This window comes from Anomaloglossus baeobatrachus, chromosome 4 (assembly GCF_048569485.1).
Source record: "Anomaloglossus baeobatrachus isolate aAnoBae1 chromosome 4, aAnoBae1.hap1, whole genome shotgun sequence".
In the NCBI taxonomy this organism is placed as follows: domain Eukaryota; kingdom Metazoa; phylum Chordata; class Amphibia; order Anura; family Aromobatidae; genus Anomaloglossus; species Anomaloglossus baeobatrachus.
Window position 1 is genome coordinate 22922685 of NC_134356.1, and position 21024 is coordinate 22943708.

The following is a 21024-nucleotide window of genomic DNA, read 5'->3' on the forward strand; positions in this document are numbered from 1 at the left end:
AGGTGAAATTGTACAATACATTTTTGGGTCCAATTTATCCTACTTCCCTTGAAAAAATGAAAAATTCAGGGCTAAAGTAACATTTTTGTGGGAAAAATGTAATTTTTTATTTTCATGGCTCAACATTATAAAATTCTGTGAAGCACCTGTGGATTCAAACTGCTCACCAAATGTGTAGATAAATTCCTTGAGTGGTGTAGTTTAACAAATAGGGTCACCTGTGGGGGTTTCCAATGTTTAGGCACTTCAGAGATTCTGCAAACGCAACCACTAATGATTCCAGCCAATTTTGCATTCTAAAAAGTCAAATGGCACTCATTCCTTTCCAAGCCCTGCTGTGCGTCCAAACAGTAGTTTTGCACCACGTATGGGGTATTCCTGTTCTCAGGAGAAATTGTACAAGACATTTTTGGGTCCAATTTATCCTACTTTCTTTGAAAAAATGAAAAATGTAAGGCTAAAGTAACATTTTTGTGGGAAATGTTTTATTTTCATGGCTCAACGTTATAAAATTCTGTGAACTACCTGTGGGTTCAAGCTGCTCACCAAATGTGTAGATAAATTCCTTTAGTGGTGTAGTTTAACAAAGAGGGTCATTTGTGGGGGTTTCCAATGTTTAGGCACTTCAGGGACTCTGCAAACGCAACCACTAATGATTCCAGCCAATTTTGCATTCTAAAAAGTCAAATGGCACTCATTCCTTTCCAAGCCCTGCTGTGCGTCCAAACAGTAGTTTTACACCACGTATTTAGTATTCCTGTTCTCAGGAGAAATTGTACAAGACATTTTTGGGTCCAATTTATCCTACTTTCCTTGAAAAAATGAAAAATGTAAGGCTAAAGTAACATTTTTGTGGGAAATGTTTTATTTTCATGGCTCAACATTATAAAATTCTGTGAACTACCTGTGGGTTCAAGGTGGTCACTAAACATCTAGATAAATTCCTTGAAGGGTCTAGTTTCTAAAAGGGGTCACTTGTGGGGGAACTCCACTGTTAAGGCACCTCAAGGAGTCTCCAAATGCAACATTGAGTCTCCTAACGATTCCAGCCAATTTTGCATTCTAAAAAGTCAAATGGCGCTCCTTCCCTTCCGAGCCCTGCCGTGCGCCCAAACAGTAGCTTTTCACCACATATGGGGTATCATTGTATGGTCCATTTTCTCCTGTTACCCTTGTGAAAATGCAACATTTGGGGCTAAAGCAACAATTTTGTGGTGTAAAAGTTGAATTCTAATTTTTTTCTTCCACATTCCTTTAGTTCCTGTGGATCACCTAAAGGGTTAATTCATTTCTTGGATGGGGTTTGAGCAGTTTGAGGGGTGCAGCTTTTAGAATGGGGTTACTTTTGGGAATTTTCGGTCACATAGGTCTCTCAAAGTCACTTCAAATGTGATGTGGTTCCTAAAAACATGGTTTTGTAGAGTTTGTTGAAAAAATGATAAACATTTAACCCTTCTAACGTCCTCAAAAACAAAAAAAGTTTCAAAAAAGAGTCTGGTGTAAAGTAACAAGTGCGGAATGGGATTTATTAACTGTTTATGTGACAGAACTCTCTGGTTTAAGGGCATCAAAATTCAAAGTTTGGAAATAGCGAAATGTTCACATTTTTTGTCAAATTTTTGATATTTTCAATGAACTCTTCGCTGTGTGTCAGTATTGTGCACCTCTGTATAGCACTGTTACATGTCAGCACTATGTGGCGGCATTATGTTAACTGTAAGGCACCATGATTTGCATATTTTTCAATAGCGTTATGTAGCTCGGTGCGGTAATGTTTTCAGGGTATGATGCTGTTAGGTAAGAGCCATATATATATTATGTGATGACTCATGTAAGCATTATTTGGCGGTATTATGTGATAACTCATGTAAGCATTAATTGGCTGTATTATGTGATGACTCATGTAAGCATTATTTGGCGGTATTATGTGATAACTCATGTAAGCATTATTTGGCGGTATTATGTGATGACTCATGTAAGCATTATTTGGCGGTATTATGTGATGACTCATGTAAGCATTATTTGGCGTTATTATGTGATAACTCATGTAAGCATTATTTGTAGGTATTATGTGATGACTCATGTAAGCATTATTTGGCGGTATTATGTGATAACTGATGTAAGCATTATTTGGCGGTATTATGTGATAACTCATGTAAGCATTATTTGGCGGTATTATGTGATAACTCATGTAAGCATGAATTGGCAGTATTATGTGATGACTCATGTAAGCATTATTTGGCGGTATTATGTGATGACTCATGTAAGCATTATTTGGTGGTATTATGTGATGACTCATGTAAGCATTATTTGGCGTTATTATGTGATAACTCATGTAAGCATTATTTGTAGGTATTATGTGATGACTCATGTAAGCATTATTTGGCGGTATTATGTGATAACTCATGTAAACATTATTTGGCGGTATTATGTGATAACTCATGTAAGCATTATTTGTAGGTATTATGTGATGACTCATGTAAGCATTATTTGGCGGTATTATGTGATGACTCATGTAAGCATTATTTGGCGGTATTATGTGATGACTCATGTAAGCATTATTTGGCGGTATTATGTGATGACTCATGTAAGCATGAATTGGCAGTATTATGTGATGACTCATGTAAGCATTATTTGGCGGTATTATGTGATGACTCATGTAAGCATTATTTGGCGGTATTATGTGATGACTCATGTAAGCATGAATTGGCAGTATTATGTGATGACTCATGTAAGCATTATTTGGCGGTATTATGTGATGACTCATGTAAGCATTATTTGGCGGTATTATGTGATAACTCATGTAAGCATTATTTGTAGGTATTATGTGATAACTCATGTAAGCATTATTTGGCGGTATTATGTGATGACTCATGTAAGCATTATTTGGCGGTATTATGTGATGACTCATGTAAGCATTTTTGGCTGTATTATGCGATGACACATATAAGTATGATTTGGCGGTATTATGTGGCACTGTATGTATGTGGTGGTAATATTTAGACACTATATAGGGCCATAAAATGTATACATTGTGTGTTTTGGTAGCATCATAACTGTGAGACTGGAAATTGTTCAGCTGTCAGACTGCCAGGAAAGCTGGTAGCATAAGGCATTCCCGCAGCACAGAGGATTTCAGAAGAGAAGTGTGAGGATTTGGCAGGCAGAACCGTCCACTTATGTGATAGAAGAAAATGGCGACAGGTCCAGCAGCAGCACAGAGTATTTCAGGAAATAAATGTGCTAATCTAATAGAAGGCTGTAATGACAAGGAGAATCATTACTGGGAAATCACAATATTCTTCGAGGAGACATAATCCGCAGAGACGAATAATCTCAGGACGACGGATCCGCTACAAGATTATCATCCACGCAAGTGATCAGGTGTAATAGAGATGAGCTGTCACATATAGCAGAGCTGAGGTGCCACAGAGCCAGGTAAAGCAGAGATTTTCACGAGTCACTGAGCTTATAAGATGTAGCAGAGCTTAGGTTGTCAGGTATAGCAGAGCTTATTTTGTCAGTGTAGTAGAGCTTATTTTGTCAGTTATAGCAGAGCTTAGCTTGTCAGGTATAGCAGAGCTTAGCTTGTCAGGTATAGCAGAGCTTAGTTTGTCAGATGTAGTAGAGCTTAGTTTGTCAGGTGCAGCAGAGCTTAGTTTGTCAGGTATAGCAGAGCTTAGTTTGTCAGGTATAGCAGAGCTCAGTTTGTCAGGTGCAGCAGAGCTTAGTTTGTCAGGTATAGCAGAGCTTAGTTTGTCAGACGTAGCAGAGCTTAGTTTGTCAGGTGTAGCAGAGCTTAGTTTGTCAGGTATAGGAGAGCTCAGTTTGTCAGGTGCAGCAGAGCTTAGTTTGTCAGGTAGAGCAGAGCTCAGTTTGTCAGGTGTAGCAGAGCTTATAAGGTTTGTCAGGTGTAGCAGAGCTTAGTTTGTCAGGTGTAGCATAGCTTAGTTTGTCAGGTGTAGCAGAGCTTAGTTTGTCAGGTGTAGCATAGCTTAGTTTGTCAGGTAGAGCAGAGCTTAGTTTGTCAGGTAGAGCAGAGCTCAGTTTGTCAGTTTTAGCAGAGCTTAGTTTGTCAGGTGTAGCAGAACTTAGCTTGTCAGGTGTAGCAGAGCTTAGTTTGTCAGGTAGAGCAGAGCTTACTTTGTCAGGTAGAGCAGAGCTTAGTTTTTCAGATGTAGCAGAACTTAGTTTGTCAGTTTTAGCAGAGCTTAGTTTGTCAGGTGTAGCAGAACTTAGTTTGTCAGGGATAGCAGATGTTAGCTTGTCAACTGCAGCAGAGCTTGGTTTGTCAGGTGTAGCAGGGCTTAGTTTGTCAAGTGCAGCAGAGCTTAGTTTGTCAGGTGTAGCAGAAATTAGCTTGTCAGATATAGCAAAGCTCAATTTGTCAGGTATAGCAAAGCTTAGTTTGTCAGGTGTAGCAGAGCTTAGTTTGTCAGGTGCAGTAGAGCTCAGTTTGTCGGGTCTAGCAGAGCTTACTTTGTCAGGTGTAGCAGAGCTTAGCTTAGTTTGTCAGGTATAGCAGAGCTTAGTTTGTTGGGTGTAGCAGAGCTTAGTTTGTCAGGTAGAGCAGAGCTTACTTTGTCAGGTGTAGCAGAGCTTACTTTGTCAGGTGTAGCAGAGCTTAGCTTAGTTTGTCAGGTGTAGCAGAGCTTAGCTTGTCAGGTGTAGTAGAGCTGAGTTTGTCAGGTATAGCAGAGCTTAGGTTATCAGGTGTAGCAGAACTGAGTTTGTCAGGTGCAGCAGAGCTTAGTTTGTCAGGTGTAGTAGAGCTGAGTTTGTCAGGTAGAGCAGAGCTTAATTTGTCAGGTGTAGTAGAGCTGAGTTTGTCAGGTATAGCAGAGCTTAGTTTGTCAGGTGTAGCAGAACTGAGTTTGTCAGGTGCAGCAGAGCTTAGTTTGTCAGGTGTAGCAGAGCTTAGTTTGTCAGGTGTAGCAGAGCTTAGCTTAGTTTGTCAGGTAGAGCAGAGCTTAGTTTGTCGGGTGTAGCAGAACTGAGTTTGTCAGGTGCAGCAGAGCTTAGTTTGTCAGGTAGAGCAGAGCTTAGTTTGTCAGGTGCAGCAGAGCTTAGTTTGTCAGGTGTAGCAGAGCTTAGCTTGTCAGGTGTAGTAGAGCTGAGTTTGTCAGGTATAGCAGAGCTTAGCTTGTCAGGTGTAGTAGAGCTTAGCTTGTCAGGTATAGCAGAGCTGAGTTTGTCACGTGCTTAGTTTTGGAGTTTTAGTGAGTTCGGACTTTTGAATATATATTTTTTTTTCGAGGAAGTGCAGAAGTCGGATTTCAGCTCCTGGCGGCTCGGATACCTGCCAGCTGTGGTGAGGGCTGAGACCCCCGCACCCCGAGTATCAAACTTCCTCCTGATAATTGTGACCTATATGGGATAGAATAATCTATTCCGGTCCCGTTTCCATGGCGATAAAGAGCGGAGAACATGGGGGCTCCATACCAGAGCAATTTGTCCCGCTGTTCTCCATGACAGAAGAGACACTGCTCAATCCACGCGGAGGCTTCTCCTCGGGAGGGATGCGGAGAGCCACTTAATCATGGCCGACTCCAGAAAACTCCGGGGCGTGGAGCGAAAACATGAGAAAAGAGTCGCTGTCACCGAGACAGAAGGTTCAGCGCCAAATAGCATCCATCAAGAAGACATATCGTGTTTAGATGTAGCAGAGCTGAGTTTGCTATTCTGCTCTCTCCATAATGATATCCCCATATGTTCCCTGAAGGTTGGCATATGGCGCCATAGCATGTCATGCGCAAAAAGTTACTAAACATTACGCTCTGCTGCATCTATACAGGGGCAAAGATGTAGCAGAGCCGAGTTTGTTATTTAACTGTTTGAAGGTTCATCTTTACCGCACCTTGCTAAAATAGGATAATGTAGCAATGGAGGCCAAAGACTAACCAATGGAGGCCAAAGACCGAGCAATGGAGGCCAAAGACCAAGCAATGGAGGTCAAAGACTAACCAATGGAGGAAAAAGACCGAGCAATGGAGGCCAAAGACCGAGCAATGGAGGCCAAAGACCGAGCAATGGAGGACAAAGACTGGACAATGGAGGACAAAGACCAAGCAATGGAGGCCAAAGACTAACCAATGGAGGAAAAAGACCGAGCAATGGAGGCCAAAGACCGAGCAATGGAGGACAAAGACTGGACAATGGAGGACAAAGCCAGCAATGGAGGCCAAAGACTGAGCAATGGAGACCAAAGACTGAGCAATGGAGGCCAAAGACCGGACAATGGAGGCCAAAGACCAAGCAATAGAGGCCAAAGACTGAGCAATGGAGGCCAAAGACTGAGCAATGGAGGCCAAAGACTAAGCAATAGAGGCCAAAGACTAAGCAATAGAGGCCAAAGACTGAGCAATGGAGGTCAAAGACTAAGCAATAGAGGCCAAAGACTAAGCAATAGAGGCCAAAGGCCGAGCAATGGAGGCCAAAGACTGAGATATGGAGGCCAAAGACTGAGCATCAGAGGTCAATGACTGAGCAATGGAGGCCAAAGACTGAGCATCAGAGGTCAATGACTGAGCAATGGAGGCCAAAGACTAAGCAATAGAGGCCACAGACTGAGCATCGGAGGCTAAAGTCTGAGCAATGAAGGCCAAAGACTGAGCACCGGAGGTCAAAGACTGAGCAATGGAGGAAAAAGACTGAGCAATGGAGGCTAAAGACTAAGCAATTGAGGCCAAAGACTGAGCATCAGATGTCAATGACTGAGCAATGGAGGCCAAAGACTAAGCATTGGAGGAATAAGACTGAGCAATGGAGGCCAAAGACTGAGCAATGGAGGCCAAAGACTGAGCACCTGAGGCCAAAGACTGAGCAATGGAGGCCAAAGACTAATCAATAGAGGCCAAAGACTAAGCAATTGAGGCCAAAGACTGAGCAATGGAGGCCAAAGACTGAGCAATAGAGGCCAAAGACTAAGCAATGGAGGAAAAAGACTAAGCAATAGAGGCCAAAGACTAAGCAATTGAGACCAAAGACTTAGCATTGGAGGCCAAAGACTAAGCAATTGAGGAAAAGACTGAAAACTGGAGGCCAAAGACTAAGCAATGGAGGCCAAAGACTGAGCATCAGAGGCCAAAGTTTGAGCAATGAAGGCCAAAGACTGAGCAATGAAGGCCAAAGACTGAGCAATGGAGGCCAAAGACTGAGCAATGAAGGCCAAAGACTGAGCAATGAAGGCCAAAGACTGAGCAATGGAGGCCAAAGGCCGAGTAATGGAGGCCAAAGCCCAAGCAATGGAGGCCAAAGACTGAGCAATTGAGGCCAAAGACCAAACAATTGAGGCCAAAGGTTGAGCGAAAGAGGCTAAAGACCAAGCCATGGAGGCCAAAGACAGAACAATAGAGACCAAAGACCGAACAATGGAGTCCAAAGACGAAGCGATGGAGGCCAAAGATTGACCAATGGAGGCCAAAGATTAAGCAATGGAGGCCAAAGACTAAACAATGGAGGCTAGAGATTGACCAATAGAGGCCTCTAAATCACTGCCATAGACAGCACTGAAGCGGAGAAGGTGACAGGATGCGCTGGGATGCACAGTTCCTAGCCTCCTTCCTTCTTTCTCTCCCTCTTTTTCTCCACCGCCTTCCTTTCTTTCCTCATTCTTTCTTTTCTCCTTCATCTCCTTTCCTCCCTTCGTCCCTTCTTTCTTTCACTCCTTATTTTTCTTTCTTTTTTTCTTTCTTTCTTGCCTCACCTAGTTTCTTGCTCCTATTGTTACACATACACCACTACTATAGTGGGATAAAGTGGCAAACACTATGGCTGCTGGGATGCACACTTCCTTCCCTTCCTCCTTCACTTCTTTCCTTCATTCCTTCTCTCCCTGCCTCCCCCCCTTCCTCCCTATGGTGACAGAATGTAAAGCTGCAGGAATGCACATTTCATTCTCTACCCCCTTAATTTCTTCCTTCCCATCTTTGTACTCTCTCCCTCCCTCCTTCCTTCCTTTCTTCTTCTCTCAATACTTTCCTCCTCTTTTCCTTCCTCATGTCTCTTATTCCTTCCTTCTTTCCTTATCCTTTCCTTCCTCCTCCATTTATTCCTTCCTTTTTTCCCTTATTCCTTACCTCCTTCCTTTCTTCCTTTGCTCAATCTTTCTTCCCTCCTTGCCACCTTTTGTCTTTCCTTTCTTCCCTTATTCATTCCCTTCTCCTTTTCTTCCTTATTTATGTCTATTATTCCTTTCCTCCCTCCTTCCTTCCCCTTTTTTTCTTTCTTCCTTTTTTCCTTTCTGTCTTTCTTTCTTTTTTTTTCTTTCTTCCTTTCCTCCCTCCTTCCTTTTTTCCTTTCCTCCCTCCTTCCTTCCCTTTTCTTTCTTCCTTTCCTCCCTCCTTCCTTCCCTTTTCTTTCTTCCTTTCCTCCCTCCTTCCTTCCCTTTTCTTTCTTCCTTTCCTCCCTCCTTCCTTCCCTTTTCTTTCTTCCTTTCCTCCCTCCTTCCTTCCCTTTTCTTTCTTCCTTTCCTCCCTCCTTCCTTCCCTTTTCTTTATTTCTTTCCTCCCTCCTTCCTTCCATTTTCTTTTTTCCTTTCTTTCTTTCTCTTTCTTTTTTTCTTTCTTTCCTCCCTCCTTCCCTCCCTTTTCTTTCTTTCCTCCCTCCTTCCTTCCCTTTTCTTTCTTCCTTTCCTCCCTCCTTCCTTCCCTTTTCTTTCTTTCTTCCTTTCTTCCTTTCCTCCCTCCTTCCTTCCCTTTTCTTTCTTTCTTTCCTCCCTCCTTCCTTCCCTTTTCTTTCTTCTTTTCCTCCCTCCTTCCTTCCCTTTTCTTTCTTTCTTCCTTTTTTCCTTTCTTTCTCTTTCTTGTTTTTCTTTCTTTTCTTTCTTCCTTTCCTCCCTCCTTCCTTCCCTTTTCTTTCTTTCTTCCTTTTTTCCTTTCTTTCTCTTTCTTGTTTTTCTTTCTTTTCTTTCTTCCTTTCCTCCCTCCTTCCTTCCCTTTTCTTTCTTTCCTCCTTCCATGCTTTATTTTTCTTTCTTTTTCTTTCTTCCTTCCTTTATTTCCTCCTTCCTTTCTTTTTTTTCTTCCTCTCTTTCTTTCTTCTTTTCTTCCATTTATCTCCTCTATTTATCCTATATAATCTATTTATTGCTCTTTTATCTGTTGCTCTCTCGCAGACCCCTCCTCCCTCACACCGTAGTTCACAAACCATCTTCTGGCTCTGCGATCAGTAATTAATGCCCCGGGCTTTCATAATCTTGTGACATCTGTCTGCCGGGCATTCCCCGTGTTCCTCCTTCTCCGCACAGAGGATATTCTGCAGCCGTTGTACACAGAACATGTGTTGTGTATTTACACTTTACTGGATACAGGAGCTTGTGCACTGATGGCGCTGACGGTCTCCGCCCCTTGTGTTACAGTATAGCCGGGAGCAGACGTGCTAGCCTCGGCCATCCTCGGTATCTGCCCTCTGGACGAGGCTGTATATCATCGTTAGTCAGGCAGAACCTTATCAAATATTAATGTTTATGTTGAAAACAACATGTGGCTTCCGTTGTGGTTCGGGCTGGAGCGCGGTTCACGTCGTTTTGATACAGAGAGTTTCCTCGGAGTATTTGTAACGTGACCATATGAACTTGGAGAAGGGAACATCCACACTTTATTGTTCTCATGCATCTAAGATTTTAAAAAAATGGAGAGATGTTGCAAATAATTTTCATTAAAAATATCCTATTGTTTTCTGCATGCAGCTCTGTTTCCATGGTACCAGACTACAAACAATCCCTGTGTAGTCAGATCCTACCATTTCTGAACTCCTCTCTTCTTAGAGGAAGCGATAAGTTACAAGAACCATTAAGAAAATTTATCACCAGCTTAAGTAACAATGATAAGTGTACCCTAAAGAGTGCGGCCCTCCCCATACCTGCCTTTCTGCCATCTGGTTGTCTGACTAGTTCCTTTTCAGCTTTATTTTTCTTTTGGCCGATTATGTGTCTGCCATTTGCTGGGCCCCACATCGTCATATGGGCGCAATGCACAGCATTAATGTCCAGAAAAACAGGTCTTTCTGCCACAATAGTGAACACCAGGTATATAAATGGCACTTGGTAGAGAGGGGGACCCAACTACACATTGTGTATTGTATCTCTCCCTTTCCAAGAAATACAAATCTAAAACATACAATTAATGTAAAAGAAAGTATATGAAAACCAGTAAAGATAAGAAAGTAAGAGTGAAAAAAGAGTAACTAAGAGTTAAGTAACTAAGAGTTAAGAAAAGAGTTAAAAAAAGAGTAAATAAGAGTTAAAACAGTAAGAGTTAAAACAAGAGTTAAAAAATATCTAAGAGTTTTTTAAAAAAAAGGAGTTAAAAAAGAGTAACTAAGAGTTAAAAAAAAGTTAAAAAAAAGAGTAATTATGAGTTAAAAAAAGGAGTTAAAAAGAGTAACTAAGAGTTAAAAAAAGGAGTTAAAAAAGAGTAACTTAAATTTAAAAATGAGTCAAAAAGGGTAACTAAGGGTTAAAAAAGGAGTTAAGAGTAACTAAGAGTTAAAAAATGAGTCAAAAAGAGTAACTAAGAGTTAAAAAAGGAGTCAAAAAGAGTAACTAAGAGTTAAAAAAGGGTTAAAAAAGAGTAACTAAGTTAAAAATGAGTTAGAAAAGAGTAACAAAGAGTTAAAAAAGGAGTTAAAAATAGAGTAACTGAGTTAAAAAGAGTTAAAAAAGAGTAACTAAGAGTTAAAAAAATGAGTCAAAAAGAGTAACTAAGAGTTAAAAAAGAGTCAAAAAGAGTAACTAAGAGTTAAAAAAGGGTTAAAAAAGAGTAACTAAGTTAAAAATGAGTTAGAAAAGAGTAACAAAGAGTTAAAAAAGGAGTTAAAAATAGAGTAACTGAGTTAAAAAGAGTTAAAAAAGAGTAACTAAGAGTTAAAAAAGGGTTAAAAAAGAGTAACTAAGTTAAAAATGAGTTAGAAAAGAGTAACAAAGAGTTAAAAAAGGAGTTAAAAATAGAGTAACTGAGTTAAAAAGAGTTAAAAAAGAGTAACTAAGAGTTAAAAAAATGAGTCAAAAAGAGTAACTAAGAGTTAAAAAAGGAGTCAAAAAGAGTAACTAAGAGTTAAAAAAGGGTTAAAAAAGAGTAACTAAGTTAAAAATGAGTTAGAAAAGAGTAACAAAGAGTTAAAAAAGGAGTTAAAAATAGAGTAACTGAGTTAAAAAAAGAGTTAAAAAAGAGTAACTAAGAGTTAAAAAAGAGTAACTAAGCGTTAAAAAAGGAGTCAAAAAGAGTAATTAAGAGTTAAAAAAGGAGTTAAAAAAGAGTAACAAAGAGCTAAAAAAGGAGTTAAAAATAGAGTAACTAAAAGTTAAAAAAAGAGTAACTAAGAGTTAAAAAATAGTAACAAAGAGTTAAAAAACAGTTAAAAAATAGTAACTAAGAGTTAAAAAGGAGTCAGAAAGAGTAACTATGAGTTAAAAAGGAGTTAAAAAGAGTAACTAAGAGTTAAAAAAGGAGTTAAAAAAGAGTAACTAAGAGTTAAAAAAGTTAAAAAAAAAAGAGTAACTAAGTGTTAACTAAGGAGTTAAAAAAAGAGTAACTAAGAGTTAAAAAAAAGAGTTAAAAAAGAGTAACAATGCCATCGATATTCAGGCAATTAATATGTCTTAAATAAGAAATCTGAAGAAGAAAGTTTAAATAGTCTTTAATTCTTAAAATAAATTAAATTAAATAAAAAGGAAACTAATGTGAATATAAAAAACTGAAAATAAAGAAAATCCTGTTGGACAAAACCTTTGGAGATTTTGCTGCTGAACATTTTTAATTAGATTTTTTTTTGTAATAAACAGAGTGAAATTTATAAGTCTAATTTTTTTTATTTTTTTTATGACTTAAGGTGAAATGTAAAGTGTTATCGGTCGGGTGTATTTATCACTTATCATTCTGTCTTAGTTTGTATCTAGGCTAATAGGATTCACTTGCGCTCCAGGCATCAAATGGAGCAGCCGGCGCTTCGGATCTATCATGTGTGTGGAGCCTGCTGGGATTCAGACATGGAGACATTATACTTCATAAAAAACATATATCATTTAAATTTGTTTATGCAAATGAGCAAACTCTGTAACTACACTTGTGTGGTGCCGGACGTAGCAGGCGAGCGGCGCACATCATACAAGGCGCAGTCAGCGACGCTGGGTATTGCGCAAGGGATCTGCTTTGTGTAATCCACTGAGAACCTTCCGTGATTATATTACAATATTTAATGCAGCCACCAGTGTTCTGATAAGAAGATAGAGATCTGTTACATTGTTTCTGCCCATATTAAAGGGATGGATTGGTGAATAGCGGAATCAGTGATGAGTGTTGACCTGACCGCCAACATTCCGACCAATCAATAGAATAGGACACTCACTGTATATCTCCATTGGAATAGAATGGCAGTGCGTATGCTCAATCTCCAATCCATTAACACGTTTTTTTTTCTGGTAGTCCCAATAGACAATGACTGGAGTGGCAGTGCGTATGCTCAACCTCTGATTCATTAAAACATCTGTTTCTGGTAGTCCTTATGGGGTACTCGGTCCCAGGCGGTGTATAACTGGGGACTGTCACTTTGGTGGCCGTTGTCCGGTTCCGTGCCCTGGGTGCTTTCTGAAAAGGGGAATATTTACAGGGGATTGTTGAATAAAGTTTATACGTGACGCTATTTGTGGTTTTTCAGCTATGTAGATGGAGCCACCTCTGCACAATGTTCACTACTGGGGCTGGTGTTAGTGGCAGCCCGGATGTTGGGCCCTCCGCAAGCAGGGCCAGGCGCCAGAGGATAGGTGATGTGACGGGTGTCGGAAGAAGGTAGTCCAAACAAGGGTTTCAGTGTAACTGGTTCTTTACTCACTTTCTGGTGGTAGCTGGTCCTAACCGCAGGCTGGTCCTACCGCAGGTCCCCTTAGTCCCAGTGCTGGCTTAGTGACCTGGTGGCTTCTTTCTCCTGCACCTCTCTTTGGATGGTGGGTCCCCATGGCATAGAGCGGCTGGGAGTCCCCTCCTGGTTGTCTTCTTCAGCAGTCCGTATGACAGTAGCGTGAACTCTGTGGGGTTGGAGTCTCTGGTCCTGTCCCCGGTTCTCCCTTTGCTACTAAGTTCCAAACTTCAAGGTCAGTGAGGTCCTTTATGGTCCCCTCACTGTGCAGATTTTATCAGGTCTGCCTGGAGCTTTTGCCTGACCTAGGATTCTGTACCCCGTTGGTGCGTAGTTCCGGCAGTACTGCACCATACTCCACCGGCAACCAACCGCCTGGGCCCTCAGATCACTGTTCACTCCTGTCAGTCCGTCTGCTCACTTTCACTGTCCAACTCCTTCCTCACATTCCTCTGTCTGCCCCTCCCACCTGGTTGTCTAGTGGACTGGATTGGCTCCACCTCTTGGTGGCCATCCATTGGTTCGACTCTAGCCTGGAACCATTCTATGGAGGATGTTGGGGAAAACAGGGATTTTTGTGAGTGTTTGTGTGTGAGCGACACTGGTCTTCTGGGTCCCTAGGGGGTAGGCCCTGCATCCTGGTAGGGATGCAGTACCTTGTAGCTCCCTGATGGCTTTAGGGGCTCTACATTCAACCTCCTATCAATGGAAACCTATTTTTCCAGTAATCCCCACAGACAATTAATTTAGTGGCAGTGCGTATGCTTAACCTCCAATCCATTAATACTTTTTTTTCAGTAATTCTCATAGACAGTGAATGGAGTGGCAGTGCGTATGCTCAACCTTCGAACTAGCAAAATGTCTTTTTTTGTATTCCCCACAAACATTGAATGGAGTGTCGGTGCGTATGCTCAATCTCTGATCCATTAATGTCTCTTTTTCTGGTAGTCCCCATAGACAATGAATAGAGTGTCAGTGCGTATGCTCAACCTCTGATCCATTAATGTCTCTTTTTCTGGTAGTCCCCATAGACAATGAATAGAGTGGCAGTGCGTATGCTCAACCTCTGATCCATTAATGTCTCTTTTTCTGGTAGTCCCCATAGACAATGAATAGAGTGGCAGTGCGTATGCTCAACCTCTGATCCATTAATGTCTCTTTTTCTGGTAGTCCCCATAGACAATGAATAGAGTGGCAGTGCGTATGCTCAACCTCTGATCCATTAATGTCTCTTTTTCTGGTAGTGCCCATAGACAATGAATAGAGTGGCAGTGCGTATGCTCAACCTCTGATCCATTAATGTCTCTTTTTCTGGTAGTCCCCATAGACAATGAATAGAGTGGCAGTGCGTATGCTCAACTTCTGATCCATTAATGTCTCTTTTTCTGGTAGTCCCCATAGACAATGAATAGAGTGGCAGTGCGTATGCTCAACCTCTGATCCATTAATGTCTCTTTTTCTGGTAGTCCCTATAGACAATGAATAGAGTGGCAGTGCGTATGCTCAACCTCTGATCCATTAATGTCTCTTTTTCTGGTAGTCCCCATAGACAATGAATAGAGTGGCAGTGCGTATGCTCAACCTCTGATCCATTAATGTCTCTTTTTCTGGTAGTCCCCATAGACAATGAATAGAGTGGCAGTGCGTATGCTCAACCTCTGATCCATTAATGTCTCTTTTTCTGGTAGTCCCCATAGACAATGAATAGAGTGGCAGTGCGTATGCTCAACCTCTGATCCATTAATGTCTCTTTTTCTGGTAGTCCCCATAGACAATGAATAGAGTGGCAGTGCGTATGCTCAACCTCTGATCCATTAATGTCTCTTTTTCTGGTAGTCCCCATAGACAATGAATAGAGTCGCAGTGCGTATGCTCAACCTCTGATCCATTAATGTCTCTTTTTCTGGTAGTCCCCATAGACAATGAATAGAGTGGCAGTGCATATGCTCAACCTCTGATCCTTTAATGTCTCTTTTTCTGGTAGTCCCATAGACAATGAATAGAGTGGCAGTGCGTATGCTCAACCTCTGATCCATTAATGTCTCTTTTTCTGGTAGTCCCCATAGACAATGAATAGAGTGGCAGTGCGTATGCTCAATCTCCAATCCATTAATGTCTCTTTTTCTGGTAGTCCCCATAGACAATGAATAGAGTGGCAGTGCGTATGCTCAATCTCCAATCCATTAATGTCTCTTTTTCTGGTAGTCCCCATAGACAATGAATAGAGTGGCAGTGCGTATGCTCAACCTCTGATCCATTAATGTCTCTTTTTCTGGTAGTCCCCATAGACAATGAATAGAGTGGCAGTGCGTATGCTCAACCTCTGATCCATTAATGTCTCTTTTTCTGGTAGTCCCCATAGACAATGAATAGAGTGGCAGTGCGTATGCTCAACCTCTGATCCATTAATGTCTCTTTTTCTGGTAGTCCCCATAGACAATGAATAGAGTGGCAGTGCGTATGCTCAACCTCTGATCCATTAATGTCTCTTTTTCTGGTAGTGCCCATAGACAATGAATAGAGTGGCAGTGCGTATGCTCAACCTCTGATCCATTAATGTCTCTTTTTCTGGTAGTCCCCATAGACAATGAATAGAGTGGCAGTGCGTATGCTCAACTTCTGATCCATTAATGTCTCTTTTTCTGGTAGTCCCCATAGACAATGAATAGAGTGGCAGTGCGTATGCTCAACCTCTGATCCATTAATGTCTCTTTTTCTGGTAGTCCCTATAGACAATGAATAGAGTGGCAGTGCGTATGCTCAACCTCTGATCCATTAATGTCTCTTTTTCTGGTAGTCCCCATAGACAATGAATAGAGTGGCAGTGCGTATGCTCAACCTCTGATCCATTAATGTCTCTTTTTCTGGTAGTCCCCATAGACAATGAATAGAGTGGCAGTGCGTATGCTCAACCTCTGATCCATTAATGTCTCTTTTTCTGGTAGTCCCCATAGACAATGAATAGAGTGGCAGTGCGTATGCTCAACCTCTGATCCATTAATGTCTCTTTTTCTGGTAGTCCCCATAGACAATGAATAGAGTGGCAGTGCGTATGCTCAACCTCTGATCCATTAATGTCTCTTTTTCTGGTAGTCCCCATAGACAATGAATAGAGTCGCAGTGCGTATGCTCAACCTCTGATCCATTAATGTCTCTTTTTCTGGTAGTCCCCATAGACAATGAATAGAGTGGCAGTGCATATGCTCAACCTCTGATCCTTTAATGTCTCTTTTTCTGGTAGTCCCATAGACAATGAATAGAGTGGCAGTGCGTATGCTCAACCTCTGATCCATTAATGTCTCTTTTTCTGGTAGTCCCCATAGACAATGAATAGAGTGGCAGTGCGTATGCTCAATCTCCAATCCATTAATGTCTCTTTTTCTGGTAGTCCCCATAGACAATGAATAGAGTGGCAGTGCGTATGCTCAATCTCCAATCCATTAATGTCTCTTTTTCTGGTAGTCCCCATAGACAATGAATAGAGTGGCAGTGCGTATGCTCAACCTCTGATCCATTAATGTCTCTTTTTCTGGTAGTCCCCATAGACAATGAATAGAGTGGCAGTGCGTATGCTCAACCTCTGATCCATTAATGTCTCTTTTTCTGGTAGTCCCCATAGACAATGAATGGAGTGGCAGTGCGTATGCTCAACCTCTGATCCATTAATGTCTCTTTTTCTGGTAGTCCCCATAGACAATGAATAGAGTGGCAGTGCGTATGCTCAACCTCTGATCCATTAATGTCTCTTTTTCTGGTAGTCCCATAGACAATGAATAGAGTGGCAGTGCGTATGCTCAACCTCTGATCCTTTAATGTCTCTTTTTCTGGTAGTCCCCATAGACAATGAATGGAGTGGCAGTGCGTATGCTCAACCTCTGATCCATTAATGTCTCTTTTTCTGGTAGTCCCCATAGACAATGAATAGAGTGGCAGTGCGTATGCTCAACCTCTGATCCTTTAATGTCTCTTTTTCTGGTAGTCCCCATAGACAATGGATAGAGTGGCAGTGCGTATGCTCAACCTCTGATCCATTAATGTCTCTTTTTCTGGTAGTCCCCATAGATAATGAATAGAGTGGCAGTGCGTATGCTCAACCTCTGATCCATTAATGTCTCTTTTTCTGGTAGTCCCCATAGACAATGAATAGAGTGGCAGTGCGTATGCTCAATCTCCAATCCATTAATGTCTCTTTTTCTGGTAGTCCCCATAGACAATGAATAGAGTGTCAGTGCGTATGCTCAACCTCTGATCCATTGATGTCTCTTTTTCTGGTAGTCCCCATAGATAATGAATAGAGTGGCAGTGCGTATGCTCAACCTCTGATCCATTAATGTCTCTTTTTCTGGTAGTCCCCATAGACAATGAATAGAGTGGCAGTGCGTATGCTCAACCTCTGATTCATTAATGTCTCTTTTTCTGGTAGTCCCCATAGACAATGAATGGAGTGGCAGTGCGTATGCTCAACCTCTGATCCATTAATGTCTCTTTTTCTGGTAGTCCCCATAGACAATGAATTTAGTGGCAGTGCGTATGCTCAATCTCCAATCCATTAATGTCTCTTTTTCTGGTAGTCCCCATAGACAATGAATGGAGTGGCAGTGCGTATGCTCAATCTCCAATCCATTAATGTCTCTTTTTCTGGTAGTCCCCATAGACAATGAATGGAGTGGCAGTGCGTATGCTCAATCTCCAATCCATTAATGTCTCTTTTTCTGGTAGTCCCTATAGACAATGAATAGAGTGGCAGTGCGTATGCTCAACCTCTGATCCATTAATGTCTCTTTTTCTGGTAGTCCCCATAGACAATGAATGGAGTGGCAGTGCGTATGCTCAATCTCTGATCCATTAATGTCTCTTTTTCTGGTAGTCCCCATAGACAATGAATAGAGTGGCAGTGCGTATGCTCAATCTCCAATCCATTAATGTCTCTTTTTCTGGTAGTCCCCATAGACAATGAATAGAGTGGCAGTGTGTATGCTCAACCTCTGATCCATTAATGTCTCTTTTTCTGGTAGTCCCCATAGACAATGAATAGAGTGGCAGTGCGTATGCTCAATCTCCAATCCATTAATGTCTCTTTTTCTGGTAGTCCCCATAGACAATGAATAGAGTGGCAGTGCGTATGCTCAACCTCTGATCCATTAATGTCTCTTTTTCTGGTAGTCCCCATAGACAATGAATAGAGTGGCAGTGCGTATGCTCAACCTCTGATCCATTAATGTCTCTTTTTCTGGTAGTCCCCATAGACAATGAATAGAGTGGCAGTGCGTATGCTCAACCTCTGATCCATTAATGTCTCTTTTTCTGGTAGTCCCCATAGACAATGAATAGAGTGGCAGTGCGTATGCTCAACCTCTGATCCATTAATGTCTCTTTATCTGGTAGTCCCCATAGACAATGAATGGAGTGGCAGTGCGTATGCTCAACCTCTGACCCATTAATGTCTCTTTTTCTGGTAGTCCCCATAGACAATGAATGGAGTGGCAGTGCGTATGCTCAACCTCTGATCCATTAATGTCTCTTTTTCTGGTAGTCCCCATAGACAATGAATAGAGTGGCAGTGTGTATGCTCAACCTTCGAACTAGTAAAATGTCTTTTTTTTTTATTGCCCACAAACATTGAATGGAGTGTCAGTGCGTATGCTCAACCTCTGATCCATTAATGTCTCTTTTTCTGGTAGTCCCCATAGACAATGAATGGAGTGGCAGTGCGTATGCTCAATCTCTGATCCATTAATGTCTCTTTTTCTGGTAGTCCCCATAGACAATGAATAGAGTGGCAGTGCGTATGCTCAATCTCCAATCCATTAATGTCTCTTTTTCTGGTAGTCCCCATAGACAATGAATTTAGTGGCAGTGCGTATGCTCAACCTCTGATCCATTAATGTCTCTTTTTCTGGTAGTCCCCATAGACAATGAATGGAGTGGCAGTGCGTATGCTCAATCTCCAATCCATTAATGTCTCTTTTTCTGGTAGTCCCCATAGACAATGAATTTAGTGGCAGTGCGTATGCTCAACCTCTGATCCATTAATGTCTCTTTTTCTGGTAGTCCCCATAGACAATGAATAGAGTGGCAGTGCGTATGCTCAATCTCCAATCCATTAATGTCTCTTTTTCTGGTAGTCCCCATAGACAATGAATGGAGTGTCAGTGCGCATGCTCAACCTCTGATCCATTAATGTCTCTTTTTCTGGTAGTCCCCATAGACAATGAATAGAGTGGCAGTGTGTATGCTCAACCTCTGATCCATTAATGTCTCTTTTTCTGGTAGTCCCCATAGACAATGAATAGAGTGGCAGTGCGTATGCTCAACCTCTGATTCATTAATGTCTCTTTTTCTGGTAGTCCCCATAGACAATGAATGGAGTGGCAGTGCGTATGCTCAACCTCTGATCCATTAATGTCTCTTTTTCTGGTAGTCCCCATAGACAATGAATTTAGTGGCAGTGCGTATGCTCAATCTCCAATCCATTAATGTCTCTTTTTCTGGTAGTCCCCATAGACAATGAATAGAGTGGCAGTGCGTATGCTCAACCTCTGATTCATTAATGTCTCTTTTTCTGGTAGTCCCCATAGACAATGAATGGAGTGGCAGTGCGTATGCTCAACCTCTGATCCATTAATGTCTCTTTTTCTGGTAGTCCCCATAGACAATGAATTTAGTGGCAGTGCGTATGCTCAATCTCCAATCCATTAATGTCTCTTTTTCTGGTAGTCCCCATAGACAATGAATGGAGTGGCAGTGCGTATGCTCAATCTCCGATCCATTAATGTCTCTTTTTCTGGTAGTCCCCATAGACAATGAATAGAGTGGCAGTGCGTATGCTCAATCTCCAATCCATTAATGTCTCTTTTTCTGGTAGTCCCCATAGACAATGAATAGAGTGGCAGTGCGTATGCTCAACCTCTGATCCATTAATGTCTCTTTTTCTGGTAGTCCCCATAGACAATGAATAGAGTGGCAGTGCGTATGCTCAACCTCTGATCCATTAATGTCTCTTTTTCTGGTAGTCCCCATAGACAATGAATAGAGTGTCAGTGCGCATGCTCAACCTCTGATCCATTAATGTCTCTTTTTCTGGTAGTCCCCATAGACAATGAATAGAGTGGCAGTGCGTATGCTCAACCTCTGATCCATTAATGTCTCTTTTTCTGGTAGTCCCCATAGACAATGAATAGAGTGGCAGTGCGTATGCTCAACCTCTGATCCATTAATGTCTCTTTTTCTGGTAGTCCCCATAGACAATGAATAGAGTGGCAGTGCGTATGCTCAACCTCTGATTCATTAATGTCTCTTTTTCTGGTAGTCCCCATAGACAATGAATAGAGTGGCAGTGCGTATGCTCAACCTCTGATTCATTAATGTCTCTTTTTCTGGTAGTCCCCATAGACAATGAATAGAGTGGCAGTGCGTATGCTCAATCTCCAATCCATTAATGTCTCTTGTTCTGGTAGTCCCCATAGACAATGAATAGAGTGGCAGTGCGTATGCTCAACCTCTGATCCATTAATGTCTCTTTTTCTGGTAGTCGCCATAGACAATGGATAGAGTGGCAGTGCGTATGCTCAATCTCCAATCCTTTAATATGTTTTGTTCTGTATTCCCCATTGAATGGAGTGGGAGTCGGACATGTGCACTGCTGCTCCTTTCCAACAGGGATGTGTCACATTCTGACAGTCTATAAACCATCCCCATCCTTTTGGCACTGGAGAGAGTTTTCTTCCTTTCGGAGGACAGCTGACTTTCATACATTCTTATAGAGAGATTCTCTAGACCATTCGTGTGTCAATAAGGAAAGCCAATACCCTCCGAGAACCCATGGTAAAAAGAAAGTCTTGCTTCATTCTTGGCTAAGGAGTACATCATTATAAACTAAGTAACCTCAGAAGTTCATTATCTTCTTCGCATGAAGTTTATGAACAGCTGCAGGACACTATTTACTCAATTTATATTTTTTTGGATGCCAGTTAAAATATCAGCACAGACAAAAAAAAAATATAAAAGGAGTTGGCGCCGTGCCCATCGCTGTCCCTCCAAACATGGGGTGACATTCAAAGGCAAGACTGACTTGTCAGGTCAACTGAACATGTACGAGCAGAAATGAGGGGCCAGGAAGCCAAAAAGACCACAGATGTGTCGGCTATTGCAAAGATCATGAATTGCTCCGGG

The 21024-nt window shown here is 41.6% G+C and overlaps 1 protein-coding gene across 1 annotated transcript in view; it reads left to right on the forward strand.

Annotated features, from left to right (window-relative positions):
• Positions 1-21024, forward strand: part of CHRM2 (cholinergic receptor muscarinic 2) — a 243233-nt gene that overhangs the window by 63428 nt on the left and 158781 nt on the right. The gene's annotated exons all lie outside the window — the stretch shown is intronic.